Genomic DNA, 18,161 nt, shown 5'->3' with positions numbered 1-18,161 from the left:
ATGTCTCAATGAACAGTGCTCCTGTCCAATAAGACAATAGGATACAGGAGCACAAGTTACAACAGCAGCAAAGTGGGGAAAAAGACCCAATTTACTCCCCCAAACCAAAGCAGCAAGCACACCAGCTAAAGGGGTCAGAGGGAAGCTCTCGTAGAAGCCATTTTATACTGAGCACCATGGAAAGGAACACCAGGACTGATCATGAGAAGGTATACAATCATGAGGTGGTATCCAATGGGATATGTTCCTCAAGCACAAAGGAGTCCAGGAAGACTGGACAGCCCTCAAGAGGGAAATCGTTGAGGCACAGGACGAAACAAGTTGGTGTGATAAAAGACCAGCCTGGCTAAACAAGGATCTTGGGGCAAAACTCAGGAAAAAAAAAGGAAATTCTATAGGCTATGGGAGGACAGGCAGGCAATTCAGGAAGATTACAAAGTTTCTACAAAGATATGTAGGAAGAAAATTAGAGTGCACAAAGCTCAGCTTGAAAAGAATCTGTACAGTGTCATTAAAGATAATAGAGAGAGTTTCTATAAATATATAAATAGCAAAAGAAGAGCTAGGGGGAATCTCCCCCCTCTACTTGACATGGGAGGGAAACTTGTGACCAATGACATGCAAAAGGCTGAACTGCTGAGTGCTCATTTTGCCTCAGTCTTCATCAGTGCCAATTGCTCCCTGAGGATGCAGATCCCTGAACTGGATGACCAATATGGGGAGCAGAATGAAGCCCCCATAGTCCGGGAGGAAATGATCAGTGTCCTGTTGTGCTGCATGGATGTGGACAAGTCTATGGGACCAGATGGAATCCATCCAAGGATACTAAAGGAGACGGCAGAAGTGCTCACCAAGCCACTCTCCATTATTTATCAACAGTTCTGGAAAACTGGGGATGTCCCAGTAGAGTGGAAACTGGCAAATGTAATGCCCACTACAAGAAGGGCCAAAAGGATGATCTGGGGAACTACAGACCTGTCAGTTTGACCTCGGTGCCAGGGCAGGTTATGGAGCAGGTCACCTTGAGTACCATCACACAGTACACACAAGACAGCCAGGTTATCAGGCCCAGTCAGCATGAGCTTACAAAAGGCAGGTCGTGTCTGACTAACCTGATCTCCTTCTACAACAAGATGACTCTCCTAGTGGATGAGGAAAGAGCTGTGGACATTGTCTATCTGGACTCTAGTAAAGCTTTTGACACTGTCTCTCACAGCATTCTTCTTCAGACACTTATGGCACTTGGCTTGGATAAATACACTCTGCATTGGATAACAAATTGTCTGGATGGTTGGACTGAAAGAGTGGTAGTGAATGGAATTAAATCTGGCTGGTGACCAGTCAAGAGTGGTGTCCCCCAGGGTTCAGTGCTGAGGCCTCTTCTCTTTAATATCTTCGTTAATGATTTGGATGAGGGGACTGAGTAAATTTGCAGATGCCACTAAACTAGGTGTCCGTCTGCTGGAGGGTAGGGAAGCCTTACAGTGTAAGTTTGTTACAGCTGGAAGTTAGAAAGGGACCTGGGAGTATTGATTGACAGCCAACTTAATATGAGTCAGCAGTGTGCACAGGTAGCCAAGAAGTCCAGTGGCATCCTGGCTTGTATTAGGAACTCAGTAGCCAGCAGGAACAGGGAGGTGATCATCCCTCTGTACTCAGCTCTGGTGAGGCTGCATCTTGAGTCCTGTGTTCAGTTCTGGGCACCTCACTATAAGAGGGACATAGAAGTGCTGGAGTGTGTCCAGAGAAGGGCAACAAACCTCATGAAGGGCCTGGAGCACAAGTCCTGTGAGGAGTGGCTGAGGGAGCTGGGGTTGTTCAGTCTGGAGAAGAGGAGGCTGAGAGGAGACCTTATTGCTCTCTTCAGCTGCCTCAAGGGAGGTTGGAGCAAGGAGGGAAACAGCCTCTTCTCCTTAGTAATCTGTGATAGGACCAGGGGAAATGCATGGAAGCTGCATCAGGGGAGGTTTAGGCTGGATGTTAGGAAATATTTTTTCACTGAGAGGGTTGTCAGGCATTGGAATGGCCTGCCCAGGAGTCACCATCCCCGGAGGTATTTAAAAGGTGTTTGGACCTGGTCCTTAGGGACATGGTTTAATAGTTAGCTTATGGTGTTGGTCAAAGGTTGCACTGGATGATCTCAGAGGCCTCTTCCAACCCAAAACATTTTGTGATTCTGTAATTGATCCATCTGCATCATTTCTTCCCCCCATTGATACAACTACTTCCTCATTGCAATTACAACAGGTAAGAAGCTGCTGGTTGTGTCTTAGGCAATCTCAGATCAATATAGTTGTAGGCAATTTTTATACTGGTCCTCTGAAACTAGGAGAGTAACTTATAGTAGAAAAAAAAATATGGTAAAGTAAAAATAAATAGTATATGTAGCATATGAATCCAATGATTTCAATGCTTTCCACTGCTATTATTATTATCTTACAGTATAGAATTCCTTATGCTGTGCCTCACCAGACTACTGGTCTCCTCAGCTGTTTAGCCTGGACATCTGAAACAACTGAGAATTGTAATATTCTCCAGCTAAGAGAGAAAGAGACAAGGACTGAAAGAAATCACGCCTTCTCTGGTCTTTATGACAATGGTCTCTACAAAAATTTATAGGGAGAGGAAGAAGAACTAGCCTTAAGACAATGCTATGGTCTTAAGAGAATTTTTTAATCTCCCAGAACAATTGCTTCATACTTGAGACACTAAGAAACATGAATCAGTTTTGAGGCAAAGTTGGTTTTTGGGCTTGTGATAGAGAAAATATTTTTCAGAAACAACTGGCATTTGGGTCACATCTGCATGTGTTGAGGTTTCTCGTACCTCATGGTACTTTCAGCTTCCATTTTCATTTTTTATCTGAATATGCCAAAAGGAACAATTTCTTGGCTTCTATTTTAAGTTTCATGTCATATATTTAATGTATTTTAAAATAAAACCTGTAAAAATAAACAGAGACTTCTGAATAGAAGTATTATAGTATATACACTTATAAGTAAATATATAAGTAAACATATATAAAATTCCATATTCTATGCATATTTATTTACATATTCACACATATGAACATATTTATGCCCATACATATAAACAGACATTATATTCCCATGGACACACAAACACTACATATCTGAGTAAATACTCCTGAGGGTTTTTTTTGTTTGGTTGCTTTTTTTGTGTGGTGTTTTTTTTGGTTTTTTTTTTTTTTTGTAGAATTACAGGTAAAACGTGTCTTCTGCAGCTGTAAAATGAGGTTGACTCATAGAGATAGAAGAGGAGCCAGGGAACTCACCCAGCTGTGAGCCTACTCAGGATAGACAAAGAATATAAGGCCAGGTGAAGGACCTCAGAGCTTTTCAGTTTCTGTTTTAGGTTTTTCCATTGCAATGCTACTAAGTCTGATAATGAAAGTATCACACAGTGAGGGAAACTGCATTTTGAACATTTATTTTATCTATATAATAGTAAAATGATTATTTTGAAGAAAACTGTAATTAAGAGGACTTTATAGCAAATATCAAAGAGGTGGTAGGAAGGATACATACTGTGTACATCTCAAGTGACTTTGGAAAATTATCATCATTTTAACAGTGAGAAGACCCACGTGAATGCAGCTTTTTATATATTTTACCTGCTGCTTATACTTTTCTAGTTCATTCAAAAAGAATAGCAGTCAGTTGTTAAAGCAGTTCAAAAAGCCAAGTGAGCTGTAGCTAAATTGGCAACCGAAAAATGACTTTGAATCTCTTCTATAAAGGTTTGAAAATTCCTTTTAAAATTTAGCCACAAATAGAAGGAAGGAACCAACATAAGGCTGCTGACACAAAGCAGATGAACCACAGAGATAAGTCTGCCATATAGGCTTTGATCACAAAACTCAATATAAAGCACAGAAAAGTTTCTAAAAGTTGGTGATCTCAGACCTCTGGCAAACACACAGACCAACTGAAAAAAGTTGTCTTCAACAAGTGGTCTGAAAAGAGCTAGAAAAGAGTTAGAAAGGGGAATGCAGGTCACAAACCTCCACCCTGGCATTCATCTTTCACCCATACATTGGAAACCTTCCAAGGCTCCAGTGCTGGCACAGATCTGTTCATAGTTCAACAGCCATAAAAGAGAGCAAATTCTTACCCAGTTATATAATCCCTGTAGATGTTGAGAAGACAGATTCCTTGTTGATGATCGGTTTCTAAGGTGATTTTCTGATGCAAATAAAACCTTTGCGCAAGGAGTCCGTGGGGGTGTTCTTGAAGATGCAGCCCATAGCCCGAGTCCTGCTTCAAGGGCAGATAGCCCATGAGCTCATACAGAGACAAAAGCACCTAATGGTACCTAATGGTATATGAGCTATAAAGCAGGCTTGGTGGGGAAATGTGGATGAAATTCTGAGTTACAGAAGAGCCAGGGGCTGCTGCTGCATTAGGCATCAAGGGAAACACCTGTGGAATGCCTCTGTTTACACTGACAACAGTTTACATTGACATTTTTGGTACTGGAACTGGAGAGGAGCTGCAGGGGTGATATCTAGTAGAAGACTAGACAGGAATTACACCCATGTCAGACAGAGGCTGTTCCAGCTGCTTCCAAGACAGACTTGCTGCTGGCCAAAGCTCAGCCAACCAACAAGGCTGGTGGTAGTGCCTCTGTGCAGCAGCAGCTGTGAGAGAGGAGCAACAAAATGCCAGAGTAATAACTACATAGGCACCAAGGTCAGTGAAGGATAAAGGGCAGGAGGTGCTACACATGGCATAGCAGCAATACCCCTGCATGCCATGCAAGTCTTCATGACAGAGAAGGTCAATATGCCCTGCAGGAAGTTGCAGCCTGTGGAGACCCCAAGCTGGAGCAGGTTTTCAGGGAGGGACTGCACCCTATGAAGAGGAGCCCATGCAGAAGCAGCTTTTCTGGCAGGAATCATGTACCATGCAGGTACATGCAGGAGCAATCCATTCCTGAAGGACTGTGCCATGTTTTTGAAGAACTGAAGCCCACAGAAGACTGAGACTGCAGAAGTTTGTGAAGGACTGTATTCTGTGGAAGGGACCTGATACTAGAGCAGGGAAAATGTGCAGAAGGAAGAAACGGAAAAGTGTAAAAGTGTTAAGAACAGACTGCTACCCTCCTTCCCCATCTCTTTGCACTACTTATAGAGGGCAGAATGTAGAAAAGTCATAGGTGAAGTTGAGTCCAGGAAGAAACGAGGCGTAAGGGAAAGGTGGTTTTAGTTTTGTTTTTTATTTCTCACTATCATAGTCTGCTGCTAATTGGTAATACATTAAACTGATGTTCCCCAAGTGAAGCCTGTTTTGCCTGTGACAGGATTTGGGTGGTGATACCCTTCTCTTTATCTTTACCTATGAGTTTTTATATCTTATTTTCTCCACCTGTCCTGCTGAGAGAATGAGTTGCTGGGCACCTGGAGGCCAGTGAAGGTCAACCCACCAGAAAGAATTATGGTGTGTTTCTCTACAGAAGCTACACATTTAATAGCCCAAATGAAATGTCTCTCTACCGAGTTACGTAGCATGGCTAACAATCAGGAGGAGCTGAGAGCCAATGTGCAGCTACAACGCTATGATCTAGTCGCTATCTCTGAAACTCGCTGTGACAAATCACATGATCGGAGCACTGAAATTGATGCATATAAATGTTCAGAAGGGACAGGCAAGGATGGAGGTGTAGAGGGGCAGCCATTTATGTAAAAGAATGGATTGTCTGTAAAGAGCTGTCTTTCAAAAACAGCAATTAGCAGGTCAAGAATTTAGGAGTAAAGCTCAGAGGCCGAGCTGACAAAGGAAATCTCATGGTTGCTATTTACTACAGGCTGTTTGATAAAGGGGGAGATGTTGATGAAGTGTTCTTATTTCAGGAAGGAGCCTGTGTTCTAGCTAGAAGATTTAAATCACCCTGAGATCTGCTGAAAGAGCTGCACAACAAACTCTTAGTAGTCCAGAAATGCCTTGTGGATAACTAGTTCATCTAGGTGATAGACAGCCTGACCAGAAGTGAAGTGTTACTGGACCTGTTGCCTACCAACACAGAAGACCTTATTAAGGATGTCAAGATTGGTGGCAGCCTGGGCTACAGGGACTGTGCCCTAGTAGAATACAGAGTCTTAAAGGATATGGGCTAGGTGAAAAAAAAGCAAGTCAGGACACTGAATTTCATAACTTTCAATTGTTTAAGGAATGGGACCCACTAGAAAACTGCACATTGGCATAAGGGAACAGAACAGAGCTCTCAGCTCTTCAGGCATGTTTTCCTTAAATCACAGGAGCTCTAAATTCCTTTGTCTAAGAAATTAGGCAAGGAAGGCAGGAGACCAGCATGTGTGAGTAAGGACCTCCTAGCCAAACTAAAGTGTAAGAAAGAAACACATAGGCACTGGAACCAGGTATATTTATCCTTGAAAGAATTCAGGGACACTGCACAGATATGTAGGGATGGGATTAGGAAAACTAAGGCACTGTTAAAACTGAATTTAGCAAGGAATGTAGACCATAGTAAGAATGGCTTCTTCAGTCAAATTGTTCAGAACAGGAAGATTAAGGAAAATGTACCACCTGTGGTAAACAGGATGGGAGAGATCAACATGGATATTGCTCTTTCTGTGTGGCCAAAACCTTGAATCTCAAGGCAAGGTAAGAGACGGTCAGGTTCAGCATCACCTGAGGAAACTGAACTCACACAAGCCCATGGGAATGAACATTTTGCATTCCACAGTCCTGAAAGTCTGGCAGATGTTAAAAAAGAACAGCTTGTTAGAGCTGGTCCAGAGGATGGCCATGACAATGGCTGAAACACTTATATGAAGAAAGGCTGCAGAGGTTGATTGGCCTGCAGAAGAGAAGGATCCAGGGAGACAGAATTGTGGCTTTTCAGTACTTAAAGAGGAATTGTGAGAAAGATGAAGACAGACATTTTACTTTTTCATTTTATTTACAGGACAGGCGGTTAAAAAAGAGGGTAGATTTAGATTGGATGTAAGGAAAAAATTTTTTTACAATGAGAGTGGTGAGCCACTGGCACAGGTTGCCCAGAGAAGCTGTGGATGTCCCATCATTAGAAATGTTCAAAGTCAGGTTGCATGGAGATTTGAGCAACAAACGGAATCCTGGGCTGCATTAGGAATTGTTACCAGTGGCCAAGGGTGGTTTGGTCTAGTGAAATATGTCTCTATCCGTGGTAGGGGGTTGGACTAGATGATCTTTAAAGTTCTGTTCCAACCCAAACTGTTCAACAGCTGGCAGTCTTTCGCTGGCTAGCCTGAGGCTGCCACACTCTGCTACTTCATAGGGAATCAAAATGAATTGCAGAACAATACTACGGCACAAGAAACTGTGTGGTAACATCTGCTTCTGCAGTTCGATTACTCACACTGGGGTTAGGCAAGCGCAAGTACTATTGGTAGTTATTAATCACTCAGAAAAACTGCAGGAAAGACAAAAAATTGAGGAATTTAGTTAAAAATATAAACCAAGATAAATCATTCTAGATTAAACAACATATACTACCAGCATTTTACTGCAATACCTTTTAATTGAATTCTCTAGTTATTTGTTCTTTTATCTAAGAACAGTGATAAAGCCATTATAAGTTTTAATTGAACTGTTAATATTATGCTAAACTTACACATAATACATAGCCACATTGAAAGACCTGTGATCTCTATATGAAGGGTTCATATATATTATATATATATATATATCAGCACTAAATTACTGTATTATGTTGCAAATATTAACAACTAGGCTGCTCAGATTAGAATTGCAGGAGGAAATGAATTTCTAAATATTTCACCTCTGAAAACCATACAGCTTTCAGATACCCAGTTATAAGCATTTTTAAGACAGAAATCTCAATTCTTAGATAAAATTTTAGTAGGGATAATAAACCACAAGTATTTAAGTTGTTCGGTATTTGTAAGAACATAGCATCTACTTCTACAACTTCCTGCACAAATACAGAAAATGTTGCTGCTATTTATAAACATTAATTATTTATTCAAAGGCTTGCCCAAGACTGAACTAATTTTATTTGTATAAAATCAACATAAAGAGGCTGGAATGAACCTCTTGGGTTCCTCTCGTCCAGTTTTTTCCCCTGCTTACAGAGGTTTGCTCTGGACAATGTCCAGGTGGGTTTTGAATCCAAGGTGGGAGACTCCAGATATATTTGGGCAACCTAAATCAGTGGTCTATCACTCTCACAGAGAAAAAGTGTTTCCTGACATTCAGACTTCAGAAACTTTTCAGCTTATTCTCATTTCCTATAATCCTGTCACTGGGCACCACTGGAAGAGCCTGGTGCTATCTTCTTTGCTCTTCCCCTTCAGGTATTTGTACAAGTTGACGATATTTCCCTGAGCCTTCACTTCTCCAGGCAAAACATCCCAGCTCTCTCAGCCTTTGTTCACATGAAAGATCCTCCAGTACCTTCACTATCTAAGTGCTGAGAGGAGGCAGAGGATAACCACCCTTGGCCACTGGTAACAATTCCTAATGCAGGCCAGGATTCCATTAGCCCTCTTTACCACGAGACATGCTTAACATAGCACACACCAGGTCCACCAGGGTTTTCCTTGCAAAGCTGCTTTCCAGTCATACAGCCACCAGTATGTACTGATGCATGTGGATATTCCTCTCCAGGTTTTAAATAAACTACCAGTTCTGTGAAATCAGCATGTCACTGCAACATTTAGTACGTCTTGGAGAGATAATCTAATAAAACAGGCAGTCCACAGGCTTGTTCCATTGTATAAAAAATAGAGGCTTCAAATGGGCCTAAACTTTGAGTATTGATGTTTAATGGTAAGCCTGATTTAGACTATGGTGTTTGCTTTATTTGCTTTCTAAAGATTGAAACACAGCTATTTTGTCCAATTTTATAAAGCCATTATTCCATTTTAAAATACTTCTCTGTATATTGTTACTTATTTCAGGACTGAACAAAAGACTTGTCACCATTTTCCAACATCTGGATTATATAAGCATTATGTCATTTTTTTTTTATCTTTAATTGAAATGCACTGATATTTCCAGACATGTTCTTTATATTTCCTAGGTAATTATTGTTTCCAGTATTTTCTCACACACACCATTCTTCAAACAATTTTTTCACTAAGTTCATGCACTGTTCTCCTGCTTTTTGAATATAGCTTTTTATACTTATCCTTATATTCCCTCACTTTCACATTTTAGTTTACCATGCTCTTATTATCTCAAATCCAAGGTTGAATTGCTTGTTTGATCTTGGTTTCATATTAAAACAGAAAAAAAAAAACCCACCAAAAATGAAAAAGAAAAACTGAACAAAAATACCCAAAAAGCCAAACAAAAAAACCCAACAACAAAAACAATGCCCCAAGAAAACAAACAAAAAACCAAAATCCCCACTCCTAGCACCTTTTTTATATATGCACCCTTTTTAGTAATTTCCCAATTTTTATTCTAATGAACATTGCTGTGATTGAAATTTATCAGAAACAGATATATCTACTTCAGCATTTTCTGATATATTCTGTCAGTTCTATACCAGTTCCCAGTTTCCTCTCATCAGTTTTAACAAACTTATGGCTTCAGTTGCAATGTCGAAAATTCAAATACTTAGTATTTAAACAGGTTGATGGCACAAATTTGAATCCATTCTATTGCGTTCTGTTTTCTTTCTTATTTAGCACCACCACATGATTAGTTAATAAGGTAATGAAAAATTTGATATAAGTATCCCACTTAAATGAACTGAATGTATTATTGGATATGTATAATATATTATTGAATATATATTATTTACTATACTAGTATGCTATTGCATATATACTATAATACGTAACAACGTGCTGCACTTGGACTAAGATATGTATTGCACTAATATACTAAGATGCACAGTTTCCTGTTTCTTTGTTTCTGTTTTTCTCTGTTAGTATTCAGTTTGAGATTTCATCCTTCTTTTCCTTGTGACCATTATTTCCCATTAGCAGTTGTAGTTATAAATCAAAAAGGCATGGACAAACTGCAGGTAAGTTAGGGAGTAGGAGATAGATAGCTAGATTACATACAAAACCTGCTAGCTTCTTAATTAAAACAAAAGAGATTTGTTTGTTGAGAATTTTGTAGTGGCCTATTTAGCAACTGAAGTAAATGAAACTTCTTCCAAGGCATTAATAATCTGAATGAGGGTGTAAAACTGGACATAGTACTCTAGATGTGGTCTAATGCATGCCAAGGAAAACAATCAGGTCCCTTTATACTGGGGACTTTACACTTACTGCTTTTATTTCTGATCAGTTTGCTGTCCACCAGTATCTCCAGGGCAATTTCAGTAGAGCTGTTCATCACCCAATGCAAAGGGCTGGTCCTGATACCACTGCATCAGTCCACACCTGATGCAGACCTTTACATTTATCCTTCTTCACTTCAGTAAGTTTCATTTTGGTCCATTCTTCCATGTTGTCCATGGCTCTCTGAAAGGCAGGTTTGTTCTGTGCATAAACCACACCCTATTTTGGTGTCATCCATGACCTTTGTGAGGGCACAACACATTACATCGAATAAGTTCAAGACAGATCTCTGAGAAATTCTGCTACTGGCCTTCAGGTATAGTATGACTCAGCAATCACTACCCTCTGTGCTCACAAATCTTAGTCTCTTCGCTCATCTAGTGTCCCACTGTCCAAAACATAGTTTTCCAGGGTGAATGTGGGTTGGTGTGGTAGACCTTGTAGAAAGTTTTGCTTTAGTCAGCCTTCACTGATCTCCCCTTATCCACAGACCAAGTCATTTTGCAACAGAAGTTAACCCTGCTAGTCAGGCATGATTTATCCCTTAGAAATCCATTCTGGGTATTCCCAAGTACATTTTCTTTTTTCTCCTGCATGTGCTCAAAACTTATTTCTAAGAATATCCAATTCTTAGTTTCTGCAAGGATCAAAGTAAGCCTTTAATTTGCTGAACCATGCTTTTACCATTTCTGAAGGCATACGCCTCATTTGTCTTTCCACACACATCTCCACAGGCCTTTAAAAATGGCAAAAAGCATTCTAGAAGTGACACCAGACAGCTCTCGCATCAAGAAATAAGTTTCAAGTTTGTCACAGTTCAACCCCAATTGACAACTAAGCTCCACACAGCCACTCACTGACACTCCCTCCAGTGGATGGAGGAGAGAATAAAAAGGGTAAAAGTGAGAAAACTTGTGAGGTGAGATAAAGATGGTTTAATAGGTAAAGCAAAAGCTGCATGGGCAAGGAAGGCAAAATAAGGAATCAATTTACCACTTCACATGGGAAAGCAAATGTTAAGCCATCTCCAGGAAAGCAGGTCTCCATCAAGTGTAGTGGTGTTTGCTAAAGAAATACACCAAGACAAGGAATATTCAGCTTTTCATCTTGGTTCCCTCATATGGTTTGAGACATCCCCTCGGTCAGCTAGGGTCAGCGGATCCAGGTGAGTATTCTCATAACTTTCTGAGCACCCTCATAACCCTTTTTGAGCCTACTAGATGGTGCGGTGTGGTGAGAAGCAGAAAAGCTGTTTCAGAACTGCTCAGTAACAGTGGAAACATCTTTGTATTATCAACACTGTTTTCAGCATAAATCCAAAACAGACCCCTATACTACCTACTATGAAGAAACTTCACTCTATCCCAGCCAAAACCATCACAAGTTTCTTCTCAAAATTGTTCATACAGTGTGAGATAATTTTGAGATTAATTTGGCATCACATACAACCACAATATACTAGCATAAGGCTATAGAGCTAAGCACATAATTACTGTAAACTGTTGTCTGAAAAGAAATAAAATCTAATGGAAAAAAACCAAACAAACAACAGAACCCCTCCAAAAAACAAACACATACACCCCTTGGATGTGTAAAGGAGAAAGATCCTGTGCAAAAATGTTCTGGTTTTAATATAATCCAGTAAAATCAAGTTTCACAAAGTTCAAAGACAAACTGGTTTCTATGCAGATCTGCAAAAATACCAAGGTAGTTTTCATTTAATATTCTTATCTAATCATATACTTTTAAATCAGATAGCAATCAGATGCTACCAAATTTCTATCCTTGGATAAACCTCTACTGGCAGCTCATTTAGAGCAATTAACATTAGCACTAAGAACATAATAGTGGCTATTTTTATTTCCAGTCTAGATTCCATTTCATTTTCCTAAAAATTAATTCAAGCTCATAGAAGAAATGTACATCTTAATACTTAAACCAACCTAAAGCTTTTCATAAACCAATACTATTTATTTCCTTAGGCATCCTTTCCTGGAATTCAGGATTTAGAAGATTTTTTTTTTTTTAATTTAGATGCTCCAGCAATTCTGTCTTTTGTTTTTAAATATGCTGTATCTGTGAGCACATCACAGCCTACACTGATAATAGTTTATAAATAAACATCGCTTTTCATTTGCATTTTGCAACTCCAGTAAAAGATGCATTAGACTTCAGTATTCTGTTCATGAACCTGATGATAATTTCTACATTGTCTTTTTTAATTGCTTTCCAAGTTCACAGCTCTTCTTCTACATAATAATCCTACATTTACATTAAATTCTTTATCCTGAAAGATACCAAAGCTGCTCAAATACTGTGAGCTGAATTCTGTCCACAGTTTTATCCAAACACCCACCAGCTGCAAGGAAATGGAAAATCTCTGAGGAGATAATTTGATAACTTGAATGAAAGAAAATTGATCACTTCAGCAGAAAATGCAGAACTAGTTCAAACTGGTGTCGTTTCCTGTAATTTAATTTGGTTTTCTTCTGAGATTGCTCATTTTTTCATAAATATATTTCCCTAGTCAGTTGGAAGTTCTTATTAAGTGCAAAGACCGTACTTATTAAGGACTGATTTCTATTCTATTTTCACACCAGTTTTCTCTGAATTGTTTTACCTCTGTGCTTATGTTGAGTTATTTTTAATCCGGTAAATGGGCCCAATAACAAATTTTCCGGGTAACGTTGAATATGCCATGTTCAGGACAGATCCATCACATTAATCATATATTACAGACTTTTGCCTGATCATGATCCAGTAGCTTTCACAATAAATATTCTTGCACCCTTTAACAATATATTAAGTATTATCTAGCATGCTAGATCTAAACTTCTATTTCCAAACCTCAGCATTAGGATATTAGGTTGCCTAAAACTTTGCATGAAAATGAAGATTCTACTACCATCAAAATACCATATATGAACACTTTTTAAAGAACCAAATGAATCAAGTAAAATAAAAGGCAAATATTAAAAAGTTAAATAAATTGTTGGTTTGTGGATAGAATGAAGCCTGGTGAGGAAAGCAAATCAAATTTGTATTATTTGGGATAGGATACAGATTTATTACGATTTTCTATTGTTTTAGGTTATAAGACTGTTTTATCAAGGCTTCTTCAAAGACTTTATTTCTTCTTGCATCTTAGAAATATTAAAAACACTCCTTCCATACAGTATTTTATCTGCACAAGGATAACACTCCAAACTAGGTAAGTGCTGAAGATGGTCAAATGGAGCCACAAAGTTTAGAATAATGATGGCCAAATAAAAATCTCAAATTTTTTTATAAAAATTATTATTAAAAAAACCCTGCTTTTTTTGAAAATATTTTTCAACAAAACTATTGAGCTGATTGTAGGTTACTGCTTTCTTATATATATATATATGTATCTGCCATGTAGGACAATTTTCAGAAAAGCTCTACAATGTATATATGATCCTGTTTCTTAAAATATGATGACCTCTAGTCTTTGTTCATGAGGAGACTTTTTTTTAACCAGTTGCACCACGTGCAAAGATATATGGCAAATCAAGCAACAAAAAAGTAACTATTCTTTCTAAAAATATTACTCTATTTTTAAGCATTTTCTTACTTCCCTTCAGCAAGAATTCTCTTACAAACTTTCTGAACATTTAAACATAACATGCTTTCAATAACTGAAGGTTACAGGCCTGAGAAGACAATGCAATTGTCTTATAAAAGGCAAGACAAAATCTTTACCCACAGAATATCTGTATTATGGGGTGAGAAGAATCTCATCTTAATGTGGTAGTTCTAAGAGAAGCATTGTTTTAATTTCTTACTTTCTCTGGGCTCCTCTTCTGATATGTGGGATTTCTGAATCTCCTTGACCTTCTAAAGAATTTAGAAACAAACACATTTTTTCCCCCACTATCGTAGAATCAAATCCACAAAACAGGAGTCAAGAGAAATATCACAAGATGCAGATGTTCATTCAAGTTTTGTTACAAAACCAACAGGTAAGGTTATTAACAGACATTTTCACAAGTGAGTAAAAATATGAACAGAGAATATAGACATTCTCAAGGTGGCTCAACATATGCACAACTTCTGAATTTGAATATCTTCTCTCAGACATATTGATTTTAATTCTAGAAGTCTATTCACTTCAATATATCTTTTTTTTTTTTTAGCATAAGGGGCACGTAAATCCTAACAACTTTCATTATAAAGGTAGTTACTCATGCTTTTTGTTAAATCACTGAATGACAAATTACCATTTTCAAAAGATCTTTAGTAAGTATGGGTTATGAATGTATTCTGCAAAAGTATGAACAGAATGAGTTTTCAATGGACAAATTCACATCTGTGCAACCAACTGTCTCTCTCGCCTCTGGATAGTTCTTTTGTTTTTATAGGAAGGATTTTTATACCTTTTTGCATAAGAAATAATTCTGTACTTGAATGTGCAGCTGCTGTTCATCTGGGTGATCTTGTTTCTGATGCTCAGGAGAGAGCTGCCACAGATCTTCAGCTGTGTAAAACCTTGAGGGGCCACACATGCCAGAAAGAGAAAAAGTAATTGCAATTCATATGAGACTGTGAAGTGCTAGTATAAAAGGTCACAGCACATTGTCATTTATTCCTCAGTAGCTGAAGTCTGGAAGGTGAATCCTCTGTAGAAACAGAACAATACCCTAGTACAATAAGAGAAGGAAAACAGAGGTCACAGTCACTAGAGAAGGCATCTCAGAGGCACAGAAAGGAAGAATCTGAAGAAACTAAATTATTATTTACCACTACTGGATAGGTCTTCAAAAACCTCTAAGGGAAACAAAACTCAGCTCAGACACAGATGTCCAAGACACTCATTAATGTATTGTGCAATAATGCAGCCCAAATAATTTCTCTTTTAGGGTAGTCCACCATGAATATTTGTGAAAGGGCAAATGGCTGCTTGAAACTGTGTATGAAACAGAGGGAAATTTCCACTGCAATTTACCCACCTGTTAAATTTACAAACTCCTTTGTCCCCACAGACCCTGTCAGCAGCTTCTTCCAATGTGTTCCTGGAGATACTGAAAGCAAACAGGAAACCCTGTACTTGACAGTTTTCAACTCTGGGTACTTGTTACTTCCCATAGATGGAAACCCACAACTCTTAAGAAACCTGGAGTGTCATAAGAGTGCCAGATTTCAAAAACAGTTCAGCCTGCTTTTTGAGTTAAGAAGTCACAGATTACAGTTCAGGCAACAGAGTTACATATAGATGAAATAGACAGGGCTTACACATTTCCCTTATCTTTTTAAATGGATTTAGATTGTTTTCAGTGAGTCAGAAGATGTGTAAGGAACTCCAACTTAAAGAAAAAACCAAAACAAACTTCCAAAACAAACAAACAAAAAAGCCAAGAAAAACCTAAACAAACAAGTAAAAAACCAAAAAGGTGTGGAAAGGATAGGAAAAGTCATTAGATTAGGCAGGTATTATCGAATTTACCCTAATTCATTTTTGTTTGTTTTAAAACTCCATATCTTCCTGTTTTGTCATCCAGAAATTTGCCCGTCTGCAGAAGTGTTGGTAAGAGTTACAGGAGGAAGAAAATCCTAGGTAGGAGAAAGCAATCAAAACATTTGCCCTACCACAGGGTTTAAAAATTTTAACACTCCATTTCCCCACTACAAGGTCATTCCTCATAGCCCTGTTGTAAGCAACATATATTTGCTGTCTTATTATCTTAGTTTTAGAATGTCAGTATAAATGAGGAATACAAAACCACTAGTGTCATCTCTACTTCAATTTCATTGTGCTTCTTCCCTGAAAATATTCATATTTTTCAAATTATCTTTGGCTAGGACTTTGCCGTCACATTCCAAACATTGAAAAAGGTGTCAGCTGTCAGAGTCAGGCTTCCCAAAACTTAAAGCAAAATCTAAATTTCTCTGTTTGATTCAGACACTTATAACTTGGGCTTTGCATTCATAAGGCCCAGAACTACTTTTTTGCAGACTTGAAACATAAATTTGAGCTTTTAACCATGACTAAAGTAGAAAATACTAAGAAACAGAAAACTGCCTTTGCATGCCAAAACTTTCCTCAAAATCTCTTACAAAACTAACTTACTGAATGTGCTATTTTATTTCACAATGTTGTTGTATAGATGCTGAGAGAGTTAAAAGCAATACTCATTTACTGACACATTTGTATACAGCCACATTCATGTAAGGAACCGAATCATACAGTACGGTAAGTTACTATGTGGTGTCAATGATTCTTTATTAAAAGTGCTATTGTAGTGGTGTCGACAGGTTGAGTGACCCACTGAATGTTTTTTTAATCCAGCTGACTATGACATTCCAGCATATTCACAGTACAGGCTCACAGGGTAGGACCATGGGAGGCAGCCTGAGGAATTCTCCAGTTCAGTGTCCTTCCAGTCGTCCTGGATATGAAGGTAGAATAATTTGCTCAGGTTTTTGTCAAGTCATTTGAAAGCCTCCAAGGACAGAGAGAATACAATTTTTCTGTCTCTTCCGCTCTATTGCTTGACTGCCCTTTTGGTGATTTTTTTTGTTAGACCCAGCCTGAGCCTCTCCTGCTTCAGCTTTTGCCTGTTGTTCTCAGCCTTCTATGCACTCCTCTGAAAAGCCTGTCTGGTAACTCTTCAATTGCCTCTGTGCCAGCACAGCAAGGCTGCTGTCAGGTTTCACTAAAGCCACCTCTTCTCCAGACTGAATAATCCATAGTCCTGAATCTCTCTTTACAGGGCAAGGGGCTGATGCCCCCCAACCATCTTGCTGGCCTCCCCTGACTTCAGTCATGTTTATTGAAGTCTTTCTTGCACTGGGGAATTCACAATAGCATATAGTATTCTGTATATGGTCTAATGAGTCTTGAAACAAAAAAAAGGGGGGGAAGGGGGATGACACACCACTTCCCCTGTCAGTAAGCTCACTGTGTCCCTGTTCATATAGCAGAGAATACTGCTGGCCTTCATTACTGTCAGGACATGCTGTATGTTCATATTCTGCTTGCACACTTCCTCTACACCCTGCAAGATTGCTACATGAGTTGCTTATCAAGCAGGCAGTCCCAATCCTGTACTTTTGTAAAGAGTTTTATTTCCTCGCAGGTGTATGGGTTTGCATTATATTTGTTGAATACCATTAACTTCTTTCCAATCTATTCCTCCATGTTGTTCAGGTCTCCCTGGACAGAAGCCCTGTTCTCAAACATATCAACCATTCCCCCCTGTATGGTGGTTACCGAACACTTCATGCACAAGCATTCTGTAAGTTCCTCCAAGTTATTGATGAAGCAGGACTGTTCCATATGTTATCCCACTTTTACCAGCACACAGGTAGAGCCCAATTAATTAGACACTACCTGTTGTGTTCATCAACCACAAAGTTTTGGAGCCATCTCGTTCTCCCATCCAGACTCTACTATCCTAACTTGGATAGAAGATAACTTTCAAAAACCTTGCTAAAGCTGAAGTAAATGACACCCATTTCTCTCCGACCTATCAAAAATCTAGTTATTTTATTTCAGAAGGCAACCCACTGGGCCAAGCAAGATTTACCCTTGGTAAAACTATGCTGACAGTTCCCAGTCACCTCGTCCCTCACAGGTACAGAATAATAGAATTAACACTTATACATGTGATAGTTAGAAGTTATTTAGAGGTGTTTAGTTATTTAGAGGCATGTATTACCTAATAAGGTAAAAGCTAATGTATTTTCCATTAAAAAGAAGAATTGCACACAAAAAGTGTCTCAACCTGAAAATAAAATGCGAACCATTCAATCACAAATTGCCAGGTTGAGTTATACCAGTATCCATAACTTTAGCATTAGCTATTTCTGAGGGAAACCAACAAAAGAAAAAAAAAGTATAAAGAGATTCTAAAATATT

The 18,161-nt window shown here is 38.7% G+C and overlaps 1 long non-coding RNA gene across 1 annotated transcript; it reads right to left on the bottom strand.

Annotated features, from left to right (window-relative positions):
• Nucleotides 1-14,519: 14,519 nt before the first annotated feature.
• Nucleotides 14,520-15,575, bottom strand: LOC139789810 (uncharacterized). Its single transcript, XR_011723252.1, has 2 exons — nucleotides 15,253-15,575; nucleotides 14,520-14,943 (listed from the first exon to the last, which is right to left on the bottom strand). It is a non-coding gene; the product is annotated as an uncharacterized lncRNA (long non-coding RNA).
• Between the last annotated feature and the right edge of the window lie 2,586 nt (nucleotides 15,576-18,161).

Source organism: Heliangelus exortis, chromosome Z (assembly GCF_036169615.1).
Source record: "Heliangelus exortis chromosome Z, bHelExo1.hap1, whole genome shotgun sequence".
Taxonomy (NCBI): Eukaryota; Metazoa; Chordata; class Aves; order Apodiformes; family Trochilidae; genus Heliangelus; species Heliangelus exortis.
Note: the sequence above shows the minus strand (reverse complement) of the source record. Positions and strands in the feature narration are given on the sequence as shown.